General features: G+C 35.8%; 1 pseudogene; it reads left to right on the top strand.

Moving 5' to 3' along the window:
- The first annotated feature begins 312 nt into the window (after positions 1–312).
- Positions 313–19530, top strand: part of LOC129684633 (la-related protein 7-like) — a 168162-nt pseudogene continuing 148944 nt past the window's right edge.

The following is a 19530-nucleotide window of genomic DNA, read 5'->3' on the forward strand; positions in this document are numbered from 1 at the left end:
TTCCTAGAAATTGTATGCAATAAATTATGTTTATTGACTCATTTATGTTAAAATATTCCTGCTTCTCTGGAATGAAGCCAAATGATTGTGATAGGTAATTTTTTTAAATCTTGTCTTATTAAAATTTGGCAATGCCTTCTAGTTACAAGCTTTCTATTTCTCTCCATAAATTTGTCTGTTTTCCCTTCCATTACAGATATTTCCATTTTACAAAGATGATTTAGATCTGTTGTTGTCTTTCCTTGTTTATATCACTCCTTCATAATTTTGACATCTTGAGGTATCCTTTACATTCAGTTAGAAGCACCTAGTATGGAAGAGGGTGAAAGAGAAGGTTGCCATGAGAAGTTCACCATGAATGAGTCGACATGGGGTCAAAGACAGATCAGGAACAGCCCGGGTGAGACTAGACCGCAGGTAATGGGGCATGTGGCTGAGAAGTAATCCAGAGCAGAGTAACAGGTTAGAATAGACGAGCATCTGTCCAGCTCCAGTGCTTTCAAGTTTATAAATAAACAAATAAATAAATAAGAGAAACAGAAAGTATGTATCTGTAGATTTGATGCCATATCTAAGAAGTAGAGTGTTGTGTAGAATTCTCTATCCATGGTCCTTGTTTGGAGTATCGGTCTCAGAAAAGACCCCTGGATCCAGATTTTTTGGTTCTGTTGCTCTTCTTGTGGAGCTCCAGTCCCCTTTAGGTCTTTCTATCTCTCCTTTCTTTCATAAGATTTCCTGCACTCTGCCCAAACTTTCTCTGTGAGTCTCAACATCTGCTTTGATGACCCTGCTGGGTAGAGTCTTTCAGAGACCCTCTGTGGTAGGCTCCTGTCCTGTTTCCTGTTTTTTCCTTCCATTGTCCATTCCATTTGTCTTTCTGAGTGAGGATTGATCATCTTACCCACAGTCCTCCTTCTTGCTTAGTTTCTGCAGATGTACATTTTAGTATGTTTATCCTATATTATCTGTCTAATATATATACTTATAAATGAGTGTATACCATGTGTGTCTTTCTGCTTCTGGGCTATCTCACTTAGGATGATCTAGTTCCCACCATTTGCCTACAAATTTCATGGTTTCCTTGTTTTTAATTGCTGAGTAGTATTCCATTGTGTAACTGTACCACAATATTTGGATTGACATTTATCTCTCCATGATCTTATGTTTGTATATTTTCAAGCTGTGGTTTTCCGACCTCCTGAGGCTAAGAGCCTTTAATATAGCTTTCTATGTTGTGGTGTCCCCTAAACAAAACAAAGTAAGCAAACAAACAAAAGAACAATTATTTTGTTGTACATCATAACTGTATTTTTTTACTGTTATGACTTGCATTATAAATATCTAATATGCAATATCTCTACTATGCAACCCCCTAAGGCCTATGACCCACAGGTTGAGAACCACTACTTTAGAGCAGAAGGAACTTAACGTTTCAATTTATTTTACTTAAAGATTTATGGATTTTTCTATATTTATTTCATTTTTAAAGCATGCCCCTGTGGTGTTTTAAACTTTGATCAACACAGTTATGGAATGCATTGGCCATTTTCACCTGACTACAAACTGCCATCCTCTTCCAACTTCCATTAACCACTTTTCCCCTCCCAACTATCTCCCTTTCCTTTTTTATGCCCTTCTTTTATGTAGGTGTCTCTGCTACTGTGTGTTTATAATTGTAATAGCAATGTCATCTCCAGGAGACAATGTTTTAAAGCATGTCCACCACTATAGCTTTCTTCTGGAAAGAAGTATGTATTTTTCATTTATTCCTTTTTTTCCTGTCCTCAGAGTTCAACACATGCTAAGATGGTTTGTTTTATCCAAAGAAAAAGCTTGAAAATAAGCATTTCTTACCAAATGTAAAGACACATGGAATTATACTGATCATTTCTAAAATTTGGACCATTCAGAAGGCAATTATCAGATAAAATATCAAGATACTTGTGAGGACATGATTTGATTTCACTCAGGGCTATGAAAGGAGTTTAACTTATTAGGTGCCATCTGCTGCTTAAACATCTAGGGGATATTTTTAAGGAATATCTTTCTAGAGTAAATGATAATCTTGTGCCAACTTGTTTATCACTTATCTGGTTGCTGGCATTTAAACCATGTTAAAACAAAAATTATAGTTGAGCGCATAAGGCAATAAATGAAAACTAAGATAAGAGCACAATGAAAATGCAAATGGCTTTTTTCACAGATTCATTACGTCTGGTACATAATGAGCTGTATAAATGTGAGACCAGCCTACGCGGTGATAGGATGATTCATGTTGTGCTCAGTGCCAATTTGAGTAAGTAATATGGCTTTATGTATTTTGACCTTGGCTAATTGTTACAATCTTAGTTTTCTAATCATAATTAGTGAATCACAATAACGATCTTAGAAATTCTGGTTGCATAAGAATGCATATTTCATACGAATAAATGTATGAGTAATTTGTTATTTCAGTAATCACCCACAATATAGAAAAGATGGAAGTGTATGATTTAAATGACTATAAATCTACAAGCTTACAATATGCTACTGGAAAATTGTGAAATAAACATTTTTTTGAGCCAAAGTCAAATGACAAATACCAGATAGAAGGCGTTCCTTGTATAGCTCTATTTCAGTGCATCACAAAGGGTGATTTGAACTATTTGGGGCCTGGCTCCAAAGGTTTCGGTGAAAACAATATTAATATGTGGCCTATAGACTCTTCTTGTGATATTTTTTTGAAGAATATGGCTGCTTTATGCCCTTGTTCAAAAGCATCTGCCTGAGGCTAAATTAAAGAGTTATGAATTAACAGTTTTAACAAAGGAGATTTCCTGACAGACTAATATTGACTGGCTATGTGGTGATTACTCTCCCGCCTAATGCAGGCCTATAATTAAAAGAAGCAAGCCAAACAAGGAAAAATACAAATATAAAGCTTGAGGAAAAAAGCAGTACCAGAAAAAAGTTTTAAGAAATATCTGATCCTAAGTGTAACAAAGAAAGGTATTAGTTAGCTCAAGGCAAGACCTCAGCCAGTTAAGACTTAAATTTATTTAAAAAAAAAAATTGTGTGAAAAGTGTGGTAGTGCAGATCTCTGAGTTTAAGACTAGACTGGTCTAGAGAGCAAGTTCAAGTAAAGTTCGGCAGTGAAAGAAACCATCAAAAGCAGCTAGTGAAAATGTATTTGAACAAGGGAGCTTAGTTCCAGCATCCACAACCAAAACAACTTGGCAGTATTGAACGCATGGTTCTGGCTTTATAACCAAGGATTCAAGAAAAAGATTGTGCAATTTCCCTGAAAACCAAGGAAAGTTATTTGATGCCAGGTAGGTGTCAAGGGTGTCCGTGCAAGGAGGCTTAGGTAGAGAGGCCATTGCATGAAGCTGTGAAAGTGAAGTCTGGATTTCACTGGAGACTCCAGTGGAGATGTCAGAGTTGTGGGATGACTGCCAAGACAGTTCCAAATGGGCGCAGAACCAAACCAAGGGAGAGAGTGTGTTGCAGTCAACAAAGCCGAAGGGTTTCTAAGAGGGCTTTGACATTAGACATGGAGATGCTGAGTTTGGAGTTTGCCCCGCTGGTTTTCTTTTTTTTTAATTTTATTTTTTTGGTATTAATTACAGTTTATTCACTTTGCATCCCAGCTGTAGCCCCCCCCATTCCATCCAAATACCACCCTCACTCCCTCCTCATCTCCTCCCATGCCCCTCTCCAAACCCACTGATAGAGGAGGTACTCCTCCTTTCCATCTGACCCTAGCCTATCAGTTCTCATCAGAATTGGATGCATTGTCTTGTTTCCCTGTGGTCTGGTAAGACTGCTCCCCATCATGGAGAGGTGATCAAAGAACCAGCCACTGAGTTCATGTCAGAGACAGTCCCTGTTCCCCTTACTACAGTGCCCACTTGGACAGTGAGCTGTCATGGCTACATCTGTGCAGGGATGCTAGGTTATCTCCATGCATGGTCCCAGGTTAGAGTATCAGTCTCAGAAAAGACACCTGGACCCATATTTCTTGGTTCTGTGTTCTGCTTGTGGAGCGCCTGTCCCCTCCAGGTCTTTCTATCTCCCCCTTCTGTCATAAGATTCCTTGCACTCTGCCCAAAGTTTGGCTATGAGTCTCAGCATCTGCTTTGATACCCTACTGGGTGGAGACTTTCAGAGTCCCTCCTGTCCTGTCCTGTTTCCCGTTTTCTCCCTCTTCAAATGTCAATCCCATTTGCCTTTCTGAGTGAGGACTGATCATCTTACCAGGATCCTCCTTCTTGCTTAGCTACTTTAGGTGAAATTTGTTAGGTGATTTTATATCTTGAGTTGTGTCAGTATTTCTTCATTATACTCCCTATCCTTTTCTAATTAAATTTTTATATTTTTATATTAATTATAGTTTATTCACTATCTCTTCTTTTGGAATGAACAGGCATGTATAGTCTGTGCTATTATATGCTGGGAAATTGGGATCAACTCTCCCTCTACCTAGCTATCCCAATCCTTGGCACATACCACTATATATTTGGATATTAGACTTCTATCAGATGTATAGTTGGTGAAATATTTTACCATTCTGCAGGATGTCACTTTAACAAATGATAATGTCATCTGCTGAGCAGAAGCTTTTAAGTTTTGTGATTTACTATCAATTATTTGCTGATATTTTTTGCCTGAGGTAATGATTTCTGTTCAACAGAAATCATTTCTGTTCTGTTCTGTTTTGTCTTATTCTAACAAGTTCAAGGCAATTCCACACTTTGTCTTATGTTAGTTCCATTTTGTCTGGGTTTTGGTTGATTTCTTTAATTCATTCGAGTTTGAGTTCTGTCAGGGTAATAAATATGGATCCATGAGGATTCTTCTACATACAGGCATTCATTTTAGCCAGCATCTTTGTTGAAGACAGTTTCTCCTTTCAAATGCGTAGTTCTGACTTCTTTATCAAATCTCAGGTGTCCGTAGATGTGGGGAAACACAGTTTAAGTAATACCAATATTAATATTCAAATGATTTGAAAGAGCTCAATAATGGGTTAAAGTCTATATTTTTAAATTTGTAACTGATTCAACCTCATGTTTTGTTAAAAGTTTTTTTTTTAAATAACTGTGTTTAAATGAGTAGATTATATAAATCCGGACTTGTTTGCCTTTCTTCTGTATTTTCCACTTTATTTTTAGTTATTCACAATACCTGTAAGCTTTGTAATTCTGTGTTTTTATTATAATTCCTCCTTGTTATGTCAGACTATACTTACTTATTCATCTATTGTTTTTGATTAGTGTGTCTAAGAATTTGACAATTACCCAGTTTTCAAAAGAAACATCTTTTTGTTTATTATTAATATTGTACTCTATGATTTATTTATATTCTTTTCCAAGATGTATCTTTTTTGATCATTTTACATTTCATTTTTTATTGCTATTTTATAAGGAATCTATTTATATACAAGTACTTTTATTATGATATTCTTTATTAGTAATATTGTAACTGTAGCAAAAACATTTTGATATGCTGGGTTTTCTCTTGTTTACAAAAATGTATCTCACTTTTTGAACTCTTTCAGCTGATAAACACCTTTAGCAAAGTGGCTGGATACAAATTCAACTCAAAAAAATCGGTATACAAAAGACAAAAAGACTTAGAAAGAAATTAGGGAATCCACACCTTTCACAATAACATAAAGTCACAAATAACATAAAGTATGTTGGTGTAACTCTAACCAAGTAAGTGAAAGACCTGAATGAAAAAAAAAATTCAAGTCTCTGAAGAAAGAATTTGAAGAAGATATCAGAAGATGGAAAGATCTCCCATGCTCATGAATCGGTAGGATTAATGTAGTGAAAATGGCTATCCTGCCAAAAGCAATCTACAGATTCAATGCAATTTCCATCAAAATATCAACACAATTTTTTTACAGAGCTTGAAAGAACAATTTTCAATTTCATATGAAAAAATAAAACCCAGAATAGCTAAAACAAACCTGTCGAATAAAAAATCCTCTGGGGGTACTTCCATCCCTGATCTCAAGTGTACTACAGAGCATTAGTAATAAAAACTTCATGGTATTGGCAAAGAAACAGAATGGTGGATCAATGGAATTAAGTAGAAGACCCAGAAATAAACCCATACACATCTACAGATACTTGATTTTTGACAAAGAAGCCAAAACTATACAATGGAAAAATGTTATAATTTTCAACAAATGGTGCTGGTCTAACTGGATGTCTACATGCAGAAAAGTGCAAATAGATCCATATTTATCACCCTGCATAAAACTCAAGTTCAAGTGGACCAAAGATCTCAACATAAAACCAGACACACTGAGCCTGTTAGAAGAAAAATGGATAAGAGTCTTGAACTCATTGGAGCAGGATACAACTTTCTGAACAGAACACCAACAGCACAGATTCTAAGATTAACAATCAATAAATGGGACCTCATGAAACTGAAATTCTTCTGTAAAGCAAATGTCGCTTTTTTGATATAATCAATGACACAGTTTATTAAATAACATGTTGCTTAATTTCTTTTTATATTATTTCAAATATTTTCTAATGTTAACCTCTAATTTTCTTCCTTTGTGTTCAGGGAAAGTGGATGATATCGTTATTTATATTTTGTAACAGTTAAGAGTGTTTTGGTTGCCTTACATATGGCCTTTCTCTCAGAATGTTTAATATATTCTGGAGTGTTTCATGTTCTCCACATGGCACTTAGTTCCATCTACCTAACACAGTTTGGCTGTGATGTTTCTTTGTCGACTTTTATCAGTGGACTAGATGTTCCATTGACTAAGGCATCTGTGAAGTCAAAGTCATCCATCACTATTACATTGGAACTTTTAAAGTGCTTTGGTATTTAGAGAATATAAGAGCAAATTCAAGTTCTAATATCAGTAAGGGCCAAAACTGAAGCCCTTTTTATTAAAGTGTTCTTAACTACTGTTTTATATCCTTGCCTTAATTCTTCAATTTGAATTATTTCTGTTTTGCTTTGAAGATCTGCACTATGTGTTTTCATTTATTGTTGTAAAGCAGACTTTCCGAAGCTTAGAAAATAAAAAAGAACTCTTCTTATTTAGCTTAAATATTTGTAGGTCAGACATCAAAGACTGAAAGGCATTATTTGTAAAAAATCATTATGTGAAAATTCAGAATAGTAAATGGAATAATATTGAAGAGAGAAAACTTGAGCAATGATCTTGAAAACACACTTAACTCAAAATAATTAATGCAGTATTTTCTAGTTACCTAAACATTAAAATTCCTGGCATCTATCAACTTTTTTTTATATCAGGACTCAAATTATATGTGTATCAGAATAGATAAAACATAGTCAAATCAAAACATTTACCTTACGCTACTATCGTGTTTAGTGGTATATGCTCTTATTTTTACAGGGTCTATAGGTAATTCTGTACCTTGCTATTGTATGGCACATTTTAATCTACATGGAGAATATGGCTGTTATGTAAATCACATGAACCATACCTGCTCATTGCACTGTTCTCTGAATGTCCTCCTTTCCTACTACCTAATTATTATTCTACCAGTTTTTTCCAATTCTTTATTCTATTCTCACAGTTTTTGTTTTGTTTTGTGTTTTTGTTGTTTGTTTATAAATTCCTTATGTTGTGGTAAATTTTTCATTGTTTGTTTCCTTCCTTCCTTCTTTCCTCCTTTCTTTTGCTTTTCTTTCACCCTTCCCCTTTCTCTGTCTCTCTTTCTTTCATTTTTTTCCTCCTTTTATAGCCCACTGAATCAATTTAGTGCCTTCACATGTACATATGTGTGGGGTTATCACCTGTGAATAGTCATACCCCAGACGTGAATGATCATTTCATCAAGAGCAGCTACCACTTGCTAATATTTTCTTTTTTATTATTGGAGGGTGGAGTCTCTTGAGATCCTAACCATCCACAATAATCTTTAGCCTGGTTTGATCTTGTGCAAGTAATCACATAAGTAGTCTGGGATGAAGTTGTTGCCTCCCAGACAAAGAACAGCAGACATGGAGATCAGAGGTTTCATTTGACCAGAATGGCTAGAGCGCTTTAGGGAAAAGGGCCTTGCCCTAGGTAACTCTCTTTGTCTCAGCCAGGGAGATGGAAGTGAGTTTTCCCTCAGGTGTTTCTGTTAGATGTTTTAGAATATCGCTGGTTAGGGGCAGGCCTGACAGGCCAGAAAGCAGGTCCAGACACAGTGTATATAGTTAAATAGAATCCTAATACTGAATCATGTGTAGGAAAGTCACCTGTCAGTATCTAATCATGTGCAAAGAGGCAGAAAAATCTTTGTACTAATATAAGTGATTTTTGGAGTTAAATAAGAGATTACGTCTGTGATTTTGTTATGTTTTTAATCTTTGGACTTTATTTAAGTGGAAAGTAGAAAAGCACCTCCTAGACATTCCTGAATTATTCACTGATTCATCCTTTAATACACCAACTTCGAGCAGAATGACTATAATCTTTACATTTATATATTTTAGTAAAACTGAATTTTTAATACTTGTAACAATTTGATAATAAATTTCTTCATGGTTTTACAGTGATTTACAGTAACTATATGTCTAACAGTGGGAATTACTTGTTTTAGCTTCCACATTCTCCTATCTTTATAAAAATTCAAACAATGTGATGAAAGCATCTTGTTAAATACCTATCTCTGTAACACTTACTATCGCTGTGGTGAAACACCATGACCAAGGCAACTTGTAGAGGAAAGGATTTATTCGGCTTGAACTTACACATCAGACTTCATCATCAAAAAAAAAAAGTCAGGTAGGCAGACCCTGGAGTCAGGAGCAGTTGCAGAGACCATTAAGGTGTGTTGCTTACTAATTTGCTCTCCATAGCATGCTCAGTCTGCTTTCTTACAGAACCCAAGCCCAGCACTCCAGGGGTGGTAGCATATGCAATGATCTGGGACCAGCACCATCAATCATTAGTTAAGAAAATGCTCCAAAGCCTTGCCAGTGGAGGCATTTTCTTGTGATTTCCTCCACTTAGATGACTTTAGCATGTGTTAGGTCAACATAAATCTATCCAGCATACTGCCATTCAGAGCAGAACACATATGTAAACCCCAAGCTTAACATGAAGTTGTACATTTGAATTCTTTCTAGTATTAAATTGATATTCACTAGCTACAAGGGGAAGAGTACTCTGTAATTTTCCTTTGTCTTTGTTTTTGTTCAGATGAAGGGTTTGGGGTCTGTAATACCATCATGATTCATTTACCTTTTTCCACTAAGCTGAGGTAACTCTGTTGTAAGCTTCAAGCACTTCTTTAAAGATATATGCATTCACCACTACAGGTGATTTAAAAAGTGAAGAACTGAATATATTTGTCCAAAAAATGTTTTATAATATAGATACAAACACATCAAACTGTCTCTTTATATTTTATGTTTCATGAATTGATCTGCCTATACAATTATTCATAGAAATATGATTTATGGATAGGAAACCAAATACAGACTTTTACATATTTTCCTTACTTTTTGAATTTAAAATTAGTGCTTCAAACACGCTCTAGTTTGTATATTTTGGCATCAGTGAATAAACATCATGTACACTTATATCTTGAGCAGTTTACAGCAACAATTTTATATGCTAAGTTTGATATTATTTCCAACATTTCACAATTCAGCAGTAGGTAAAATCAATGTCAGAGCCTAGTGTCACCTCACAAACATGGTAAACCTTGTGGTTGATATTTTTTCACTTGTATGATTACAATTTTTTTTTTCTTTTTAGTTACATTTTGTTAACTCTGTGTCCCAGCTGTATCCTGCTCCCTCATTCCCTCCCCAACCCCACACTCCCTCCCTGGTCTCCTCCCTGCCCCTTTCCAAGTCCACTGATAGGGGAGGACCTCCTCCCCTTTCATCTGACCCTGTTTTATCAGGTACCTTCAGGGCTGGCTGCAAAGTCCTCCTCTGTGGCCTAACAGACTGCTCCTCCCCAGGGGGGGGGGGGGTGGATCAAACAGCCTGCCCTTGAGATCTTGTTAGAAATAGTCCGTGTTCCCCTTACTTTGGAAAACTACTTGGTTACTGAGCTACCACGGGCCACATCCGAGCAGAAGTTATAGGTTATATCCATAGATGGTCCTTGGTTGAGTGCCAGTCTCAGAAAAGACCCTGTGCCCAGATATGTTTGGTCCTTGTAGAGCTCCTATCCTTTCCATATCATACTAACTTCCCTTCTTTCATATGATTCCCTGCACTCTGCCGAGGGTTTGGTTATGAGTCTTAGTGTCTGCTTTGAAACACTGCTAGGTAGAGTCTTTCAGATGCCTTTTGTGGTAGACTCCTGTCATAAGTTCAATGCACATCCATGCGTACTTTAAATTATTTTATTTTGTTTTTATGTGTATAAGTGTTTTATCTCTATGTATGTTCGCATAACATATGCATGCCTGCCAGAGGCTAGAAGAGGGAATAGGGTACCTGGAACTTCAGGTACTGATAGTTATAAAACCCTTGTGAATGTCAGGAATCAAATATGGGTCTTCTGAAAGAGAAGGAAGTGCTCAAACTGCTCAGACACTTACCCAAACACGATTTGCGAATTCTTATCTATCTATCTACCTATCTATCTATCTATCTATCTATCTATCTATCTATCTATCTATCATCTCTCTCTCTCTCTCTCTCTCTCTCTGTGTGTGTGTGTGTGTGTGTGTGTGTGTGTGTGTGTGTGTGTGTGTATGCTTTCCTGTACGAGTTCTGGTGCACAAGGCAATTTTCTTTCTTTTTATTTTTTTTTTAATTTTATTTTTCTTATTAGTTACATTTTGTTAATTCTGTATCCCAGCTGTATCCCGCTCCCTCATTCCCTCCCCAATCTCACCCTCCCTCCCTCATCTCCTCCCTGCTCCTTTCCAAGTCCACTGATAGGGAAGGACCTCCTCCCCTTTCATATGACTCCATTTTGTCAGGTATTTTCAGGACTGGCTGCAAAGTCCTCCTCTGTGGCCTAACAGTACTGCTCCTCCCTTGTGTTGTGGGGAGGTCAAAGAGCCAGTCATTGAGTTCCTGTTAGAAATAGTCCTTGATCCCCTTACTACAGGAAACCAATTGGTTACTGAGCTATCACGGGTCACATCCGAGCAGAGGTTCTAGGTTATATTCACTCATGGTCTTTGGTTGAGTGTCCATCTCAGAAAAGACCCTGTGCCCAGATCACGAGGCAATTTTCATAATCACAGGACAGCGTAGCTGTTCACCTTCAACTTTATTTTTGACAGCTTTTTGTGAATAGAAGGCTAGCTGGCCTTCCATATGCCCGGGATTCCCTTATTTGTACTTCTCCTACTCAGCAGTGTATCCAAGCAAATGCTGAGATTCAGAGGGAAACTTTGGGCAGAGTGCATGGAATCTTATGAAAGAAGGGAGAGATAGAAAGACCTGAAGAGGACAGGAGCTCCACAAGAACACCAACAGAAGCAAGATCTCTGGGCCCAGGGATCTTTGCAGAGACTGATACTCCAACCAAGGACCATGCCTGGAGATAAAGAAGAACCCCTGCTCAGATGTAGCCCATGGCAGCTCAGTCTCCAAGTTAGTGCCCTAGTAAGGGGATCAGGAGCTGTCTCTGAAGTGAGCTCAGTGGCAGGCTCTCTAATCACATCCACTTGTGTGTTTGGGAGAGGCAGCCTTACCAGGCCACAGAGAAATAAAATGCAGCCAGTCCTGATGAGACCTGATAGGCTAGGGTCAGATAGAAAGGAAAGAGGACCTATCAGTGGACTAGGGAAGGGGCATAGGAGAAGGAGGGAGGGTGTGACTGGAAGGAGACAAGGGAGGGAGCTACAGCTGGGATACAAAGTAAATAAATTGTAATAAATAAACAAGACTTCTAGGATTGTAGATATGTGTTATTGTTCCTGGTACCTGGATGTGAGTTCTGAAATTTTAACCTCAAGTTCTCACACGTGAACTGCGAACACATTACCCATGGAGGTATTTCTTAGCCTATAGTAATATGGAAAGAAGAGAGATGGACAATAAGATTACCAGTTACGAAGTTAACTTGAACAATAAATTTTATATTATTATACACAGGTGTCACCTGTGACCACTTTACATCATTTATCTATTGATTATCAATGAACGAATTTGTGTATCTGTCTATCTGTCTCTCATTTTTATTTCTTTTTGAAGGTTCCTGGATGCTGAGAATTGAAACTGGGGCCCCTGGAAGAACAGCCAGTACTCGTGACTTATGAGCCATCTCTCCAGCCCTTATTTGTTATTCTTTGCGTTCTAATAAACAAAGTGCTTCATTTCATCTGACTGTAAACAAACAATATTTTCTAAAATTATTTTATACTGTTTGATGTTAAAAACTAATACTCTCCTTTTTAGTCTTTCTCCAGACAAACCAAATAATTTTTTTTCTGCTTTCTTGGGTCTAGAAAAGCTTTAACATATCACTATAGTGAGTAACAAATATCGAGATATAAAAAATTGCAAATATATATGAAGATATTTTTGAAATAAAATATAAATTATGTATATTTATGTATGTCTGTGTGGGAGTATGTACAAGAGTCTTGGGTATCCTTAAGCTGGAGTTAAGGAATTCTTGATGTGTTTTCTGGAAATTGAACTACTATGCTCTGCAAGAGGTTAGACTTTTGACAGATAAACCATCTTGCCATACCATTAACTTCTATCTTATGAACACTAAGTATTTTTAAATTATAACCCCAAAATATTCATTCTTAAGGAATGATGAATACCTATAGGCTTTTCAAGAATGTTAGTTGTTCTGTTATTAATTAGGTTGTGAAATACTCAATTTTCATTAACTCGGTTTTTAACTTGTAAAATATTTTGAGTGCTACTTCAAATATATTGCTTATTATTATGAACCAGATATTCTTCTCATTTAGAGTGTGTTCATTATTTATTGAATGTTCATTAAAAGCACAATAATTTCTATATCTTGCTGAGAACATTGGTAACTGAAGATGTTAAATGATAATCACTAGTAGTTATTTTCTGCAAGACACATGCAAAATGATCCAAGATCCATGTGTTCAAATGTGTGATAGAACACCTCATAAATTAAAGATTAGAAATTCATTAAACCATTTTCTTTCTGTAAAATTTGCTACATAGTAATTCTCAAATACATATTAGGTTTCATTGTTTTTCAGTCCTCAACCATTCTTTTTTTAAGCAATTTTGATCTATAACAGAAAATACTAATTATGTGCCACAGACAAAAATCTGCCACACCACCAGTTTAATATATGACCTACGTAGCAAAAATGGCTAAAAATCAAAAGCAGATTCATATCACTTGGCATGGAAAAATTATCTGGAATTTAAATTGCTCTGATGTTAAAACATAATTTATGGGAAGATTAGTTGTGGCCATTCATTCCCATATTGCCTATGACATTTCTCAGAATAGCATCAATTATATTAGTTGCAATAGTGATTATTTTGCCATGTATATTTGTATGCATATATATTCTCATAATTTTTGAACATTTTCACATTTCTGGTCTGTCATACTCATCTACAAAATGTTATTCATATGTAGTCACTCAAAATAAATCTTAAAATATTTTTCATATATAAAATTATATCACATTGTCCTGCAACATTCAAAATATATAACAAGTATTTGGGCATTGAATGCTGAGGAAAACTAATGGAAAGACAAATCTGAACAATAAAGCTTAAATATTAATATTAACGTTATGCATAACATTTTTTCAGAGACAGAATTGTATCAATGATGGCATTTTTATCACTGGGAATTTCATGAATAGAGGAAGATTTAGCATGTATTTAAAGTTGTGGAATTAAAACTTATGAAAATGAGGAAGTATTGCAATTGTCACATAGAATATAAAAAGCAGTGGATTCACTTTATTAGAAAGTAATGAATGTCATACATGAATAAAGTTGGCCGGCATGGTTCTTGTAGCTTACCTTCAACTACGAATTGTTTTTGAGTTTCCAATTACTCTTCATCCCTGCTTGATATAAAAATTTACCAAATTTATTTTCATTTCTGTGCCCACCTTCTTTTAAAAATTTTTTTCTGATTTAATCTCATTTCTAAATAGGAAATGAATTCTGCATCTATTAATATAGGTACAGTGTGTGAAATGTGACGTTAGCATTGTACAATCTTCCTAATGTATTGTATTTAATCTTCTGTACTGCTAGCCTAAGAAACAACTTCACAATTTGGATGTTCTTAAAGGTCATGCTTTTAATTGTTTTTTCTTCGTTTTTGCTGGATTGCTTTACTTTACTTTTTACAGCAAAAAATCAATCTGTAGAGATAAAGTCAAACTCTACAATATCCACGGACACCCCATCATCACCAGCCTTCTTACATGTTTCTTACCTTAAAGGTCAAAATAAATTATTCCAAAAGAACCCAACATTTATGACCTGCGATTTGTATTCCTTCTCTTCTCTCTGGGCACTTTGATCAATTTCTAGGACTTACCGGCATAGCCCCTCAACATTCAGACTCATACATGCAAACATTCATGGTCATGGTTACTGACCTTCCACAGTGGTTGGGGCATCTCATCTGCATACTGTAGCTTAGAACTTCATTAATACTGGAGTTTTATAATCTCACTTATTTCAGTTACTTTCCAAGATTTCTCTTATTTTTACATTCATCATTTGATCTTAAAGTAGTATACAATCTAGTAGTTTAAGATGTAACTTAACTGTTATTTTTTTTTCTTACTGTAACATTAATTATATCTTATAAATTGAACCACCAATGTAACAAGTTAAAGTAGAGGCCTAATGGAAGGTGATTAGAATATGAGTTTTTCAGCATCATGAACGGATTCAGGATACTATTAATTGAGCTTTGCTGGTTCACTTCACTGTTTTTTTTTTTTTTTTGACAATTATGGGAGAAATACAAATGATCTCAAAGTACATTTGTATTTTATTCTTGTTTTTTCCTAATTCTGAAAAATAAAATATCTATATTTTTTTGTAAATTACTAATGTATTTTATATGGTTACAGCAGTAAAACACTGAGAAATGATTTTTCTTTCCTATTTGAAAAAATCAAGAACTCTTAATTTTTAAAATCCCTTGTTAAAGTTTCCACATTAATATTGCAAAATGTTTTCTGCATAGCAGATTCCATAGTATTCCATTTTTCTTAATCTTATTTTTATTTGGTTGTATGATATCATCTTTTATAAACAAAATTGTCTTACCTTTTTCTTTTGTCTCTCTGTTCCATTATTGCATATTTTTACAATTATACTAGTTCTCCTTTTACTGAATCCCTGAATAGGGAACCATAGAGTATGTTTTATGGTATCAATATTGTTATGCTATCACCTAGCCTATTCACATATTTTCCCCTGATATGAAGGATGAAAATTTAAAAGCCTGATAACTTGTGGTCCCTCATGGACTATGGGTGTTCTAAATCTTGTCACCTTCATTTCCTTTGCAAACTATTAATTCTTCATAGTTCTTTATCCCTGGTAATTCCAAGTTTTCTAAAAGCACTGCGATTTTTTCTGTCTTCCAAAGAAATCTGTATTTGTATTTATTAGAAAGTTCCCTATTCATTTTCTATTTTGAATTCAAACCCTATGATCTTTGTAGCACACACTAATTTCTGAGAACAAATTTGGATGTGCATATTATATATTGTTTAATCATATTATATTATTAATATTGCATATGTATGTAATTTATGTAGTCACATTAATGTCCATGTTTATAAGAATCATGCAGTACCCTAGCTTCCACATTATTTTCTAATTTGCATTTTCCCTGTCTCTTTTCTTTAGCTATATGATCTTCAAAGCTGTGAATAAATTGTATTTTTCTAGTCACAGATTTGCGTTTTTAGAGGCTGTAATTCAGCATTAACTATAGGCAAAGTTACTTTATAAGATGAAAGTGAGGTCCTTGGCACTACTGAGTTCACCATCAGCAGGGTACTCATTACCTTTAGCAATCATTTCAGAACTTACCACAGTAGTCATTATAAAAAAAAAAAAAACCACAATAATTACAATTCTCTTTGAATCTATGCACTTTGTTTCTCAGAACAAAGAATATAATTATCCTCATTTTGTTAATGATGAAAATAAATATAGAAGCACAAGCAAGGTATTGTCAAAACTCACAATTTTAACAAAAAAATTATATTTTCTTCTTTAATTAATTTTATTATTTTTTTATATTTACAGTTTATTAACATGTAGCCCCCTCCCTGATTCCTTCCCAATCACTCCCTCCCTCCTTCATCTCCTCCTTGCACCTCTAAGTCCACTGATAGAGGAGGTTCTTCTACCCTTCCATCTGATACTAGCTTATCAGGTCTCTTCAGGACTGGCTGCAATGTCCTTCTCTGTGGCCTAGCAAAGCTGCCTCTCTCTCGAGAGTGGGGGTGGAGTGGGGGGAGGTCAAAGAGCCAGCCTTTGAGTTCCTGTCAGAGACAGTCCCTGTTCCCATAATTAGGGAACCCACTTGGATACTGAGTTGCCATGTGCTACATCTGGGCAGGGGTTCTAGGTTATATCCATGCATGGTCCTTCGTTGGATAAACAGTCTCAGAAATTATATTTTTTATGGATAAAATCTAATTCTCAAATTATTTTTAATTATATAACAGTTCTGTTACTGTCTATCCCTCACAAATCGTAAAACAACTGGCTTCTAATTTAAACTTTTCTGCTTTAATCCCTTTTATATGTGGATATATATATATATATATATATATATATATAATTACTTAACAAATAATTATTTTTATCATATTTTCCCACCATTAAGTTTTTCCAGAAATTTTCACCTTCCATACCCACTCAACCTTAAATTCCTTTTCAAAAAAGAAGCAAAAACCCAAAACAATACACACCGCAAACAAAGAAACAAAATAAAACAACACCCAGAAAGTTAAAAACAAACAATAGAGTGCAATCAAGACACACCTACAAAAATTGTTTTTTATTTATTAAAAATATAACAATTAAATATAATATTTTTATTTAAAAATTTACCATATTGAAGGAGCATTACCTAATTCACTTCATAAGACCACACTTACCCTGTTAACCCAAAATGAGTGTGGTCCAAAAACGAGAATTACAGACCAATTTCACTTATAAAGACAGATGGAAAAATACTCAATAAAATACTTGCAAACAGTATCCAAGGACATAAGAGGATCACCTACTAATTCCATGGACTAATAATGCAGGAAATGAGAGGTTTGAAAATACATGCCAAAGGCCTACAAAATTATATCATGCAGTATGATTTGCTATTTAGGAGGTTAAAGGATCTCATAGGGTGTGGTCACAGAGGATGAATAACTACTGTAATATGGAAGTACATACCTCAAATCGCTCTTGGTTAGACTGCATAAAGAGAACTACTCAGTGATTTGATTTTTTAAATGTTATATTACTTTATTTACTTTACATCTCAAGCATATACCCAAAGAAGCTAATCAAGAAGGAGGACGTTGGGTAGGTAATATGATCAACCCTCACTTAGAAAGGCAAACGGGATAGACATCAGAAGAAGAACACAGGGAAGAGGACAGGAGCCTACCACAGAGGGCCTCTGAAAGACACTACCCAACAGGGTATCAAAGCAGATGCTGAGACTCATAATCAAAGTTTGGGCAGAGTGCAGGAAATCTTATGAAAAAAGAAGGAGTTAGTAAGTCCTGGAGAGGACAGGAGCTCCTCAAGTAGAGCAACAGAACCAAAAAAATCTGGGCCCAGGGGTCTTTTCTGAGACTGATACTCCAACCAAGGCATGAACATCACCTAGAACACCTGCACAGATGTAGCCCATGGCAGCACAGTGTTCAAGTGGGTTCCCTAGTAATGGGAACAGGGACTGTCTCTGACATGATCTCAGCGGCCTGCTCTTTAGTCACCTCCCCCTGAGAGTGGGCAGCTTAACCAGGCTACAGAGGAAGACAATGCAGCTACTCATGATGATGATGAGAACTGATAGACTAGGATGAGATGGAAGGGGAGGAGGACCACCCCTATCAGTGGACTGGGAGGGTCATGAGTGGAGAAGAGGGTAGGAGGGTGCGATTGGGAGGGGGTTACATTTAGGATATAAAGTGAATAAATTGTAATTAATAAAAAATTAAATAAATTTTAAAAAGAATAAAAAACATTAAAATCCTACCCTATATCCCTCTGAAAAAGTAAATAAAATAAAATGCGTCCAACAACAGCAATAAAAAACTCAGTTAGTGCTATGAATTTTCCTGTTAGCACTGATTTCATTGTGTTCCATACGTTATGCTGTCTCTTGTTTTTCTTTGAACTCCAGAAAGTGTAATTTCTTTCTCTCTTTTCTCCCTGACCCAGTGGTCATTAATTAGAGAATTGTTCAGTTTCCATGAGTTTATAGGTATTCTATTGTTTCTATTTTTTTGAAGTCTAACGTTAATCCAGTGTGGTCAGATAGAATACCTTGTGCTATTTCAGTTTTCTTGCATTTGTTGAGGCTTATTTGTGTCTGGGTATGTAGCCAATTTTGGAGAAGGTTCCATGTGGTGCTGAGAAGAAGGTATATTCTTTTGTGCTTTCATGGAGTGTTTTGTAGATATATTAGGTCCAATTCAGTCATAATATTGGTTAAAGTTTTGTTATTTCTCTTTAGTTTCCATCTCAGTGATCTGTCCTTTAGTGAGGGAGGTGTGTTGAAGTTTCCCACTATTAACGTTTGGGGTTCAATGTTTGATTTACACTTTGGTAATGTTTCTTTTACAAATGTACTTGTCCTTGCATTTGGGGCATATATGTTTAGAACTGAGACATCATCTTGGTCAAGTTTTCCTTTAATGAGTATGAAGTGCCCTTTCCCATCTCTTTTGATTAATTTTGGTTGAAAGTTTTTTTTTTTCTTGAGGTGAAAGTATTTTATTAATCCTTACAGAGGATTGTTAATTTATACATAGAAAAGTAGATATAGCAGGACATCCGCAAACAGAAATCTATTACAGTTTTGTTGCTCATTCTCTAATTTGTTTATTTTTTTTCTTGATAATTCTCCTTTTTTTTAATTTTATTTTTCTTTTTAGTTACATTTTGTTAACTCTGTGTCCCAGCTGTATCCCGCTCCCTCATTCCCTCCCCAACCCCGCACTCCCTCCCTGGTCTCCTCCCTGCCCCTTTCCAAGTCTACTGATAGGGGAGGACCTCCTCCCCTTTCATTTGACCCTGTTTTATCAGGTACCTTCAGGGCTGGCTGCAAAGTCCTCCTCTGTAGCCTAACAGACTGCTCCTCCCCTGGGGGGGGGGTGTCAAACAGCCTGCCCTTGAGATCCTGTTAGAAATAGTCTGTGTTCCCCTTACTTTGGAAAACTACTTGGTTACTGAGCTACCACGGGCCACATCCAAGCCGAAGTTCTAAGTTATATCCATAGATGGTCCTTGGTTGAGTGTCAGTCTCAGAAAAGACCCTGTGCCCAGATATATTTGGTCCTTGTAGAGCTCCTATCCTTTCCATATCATACTAACTTCCCTTCTTTCATATGATTCCC

Source organism: Psammomys obesus, unplaced genomic scaffold (assembly GCF_907164565.1).
Source record: "Psammomys obesus unplaced genomic scaffold, mPsaObe1.curated_primary_1811, whole genome shotgun sequence".
In the NCBI taxonomy this organism is placed as follows: Eukaryota; Metazoa; Chordata; class Mammalia; order Rodentia; family Muridae; genus Psammomys; species Psammomys obesus.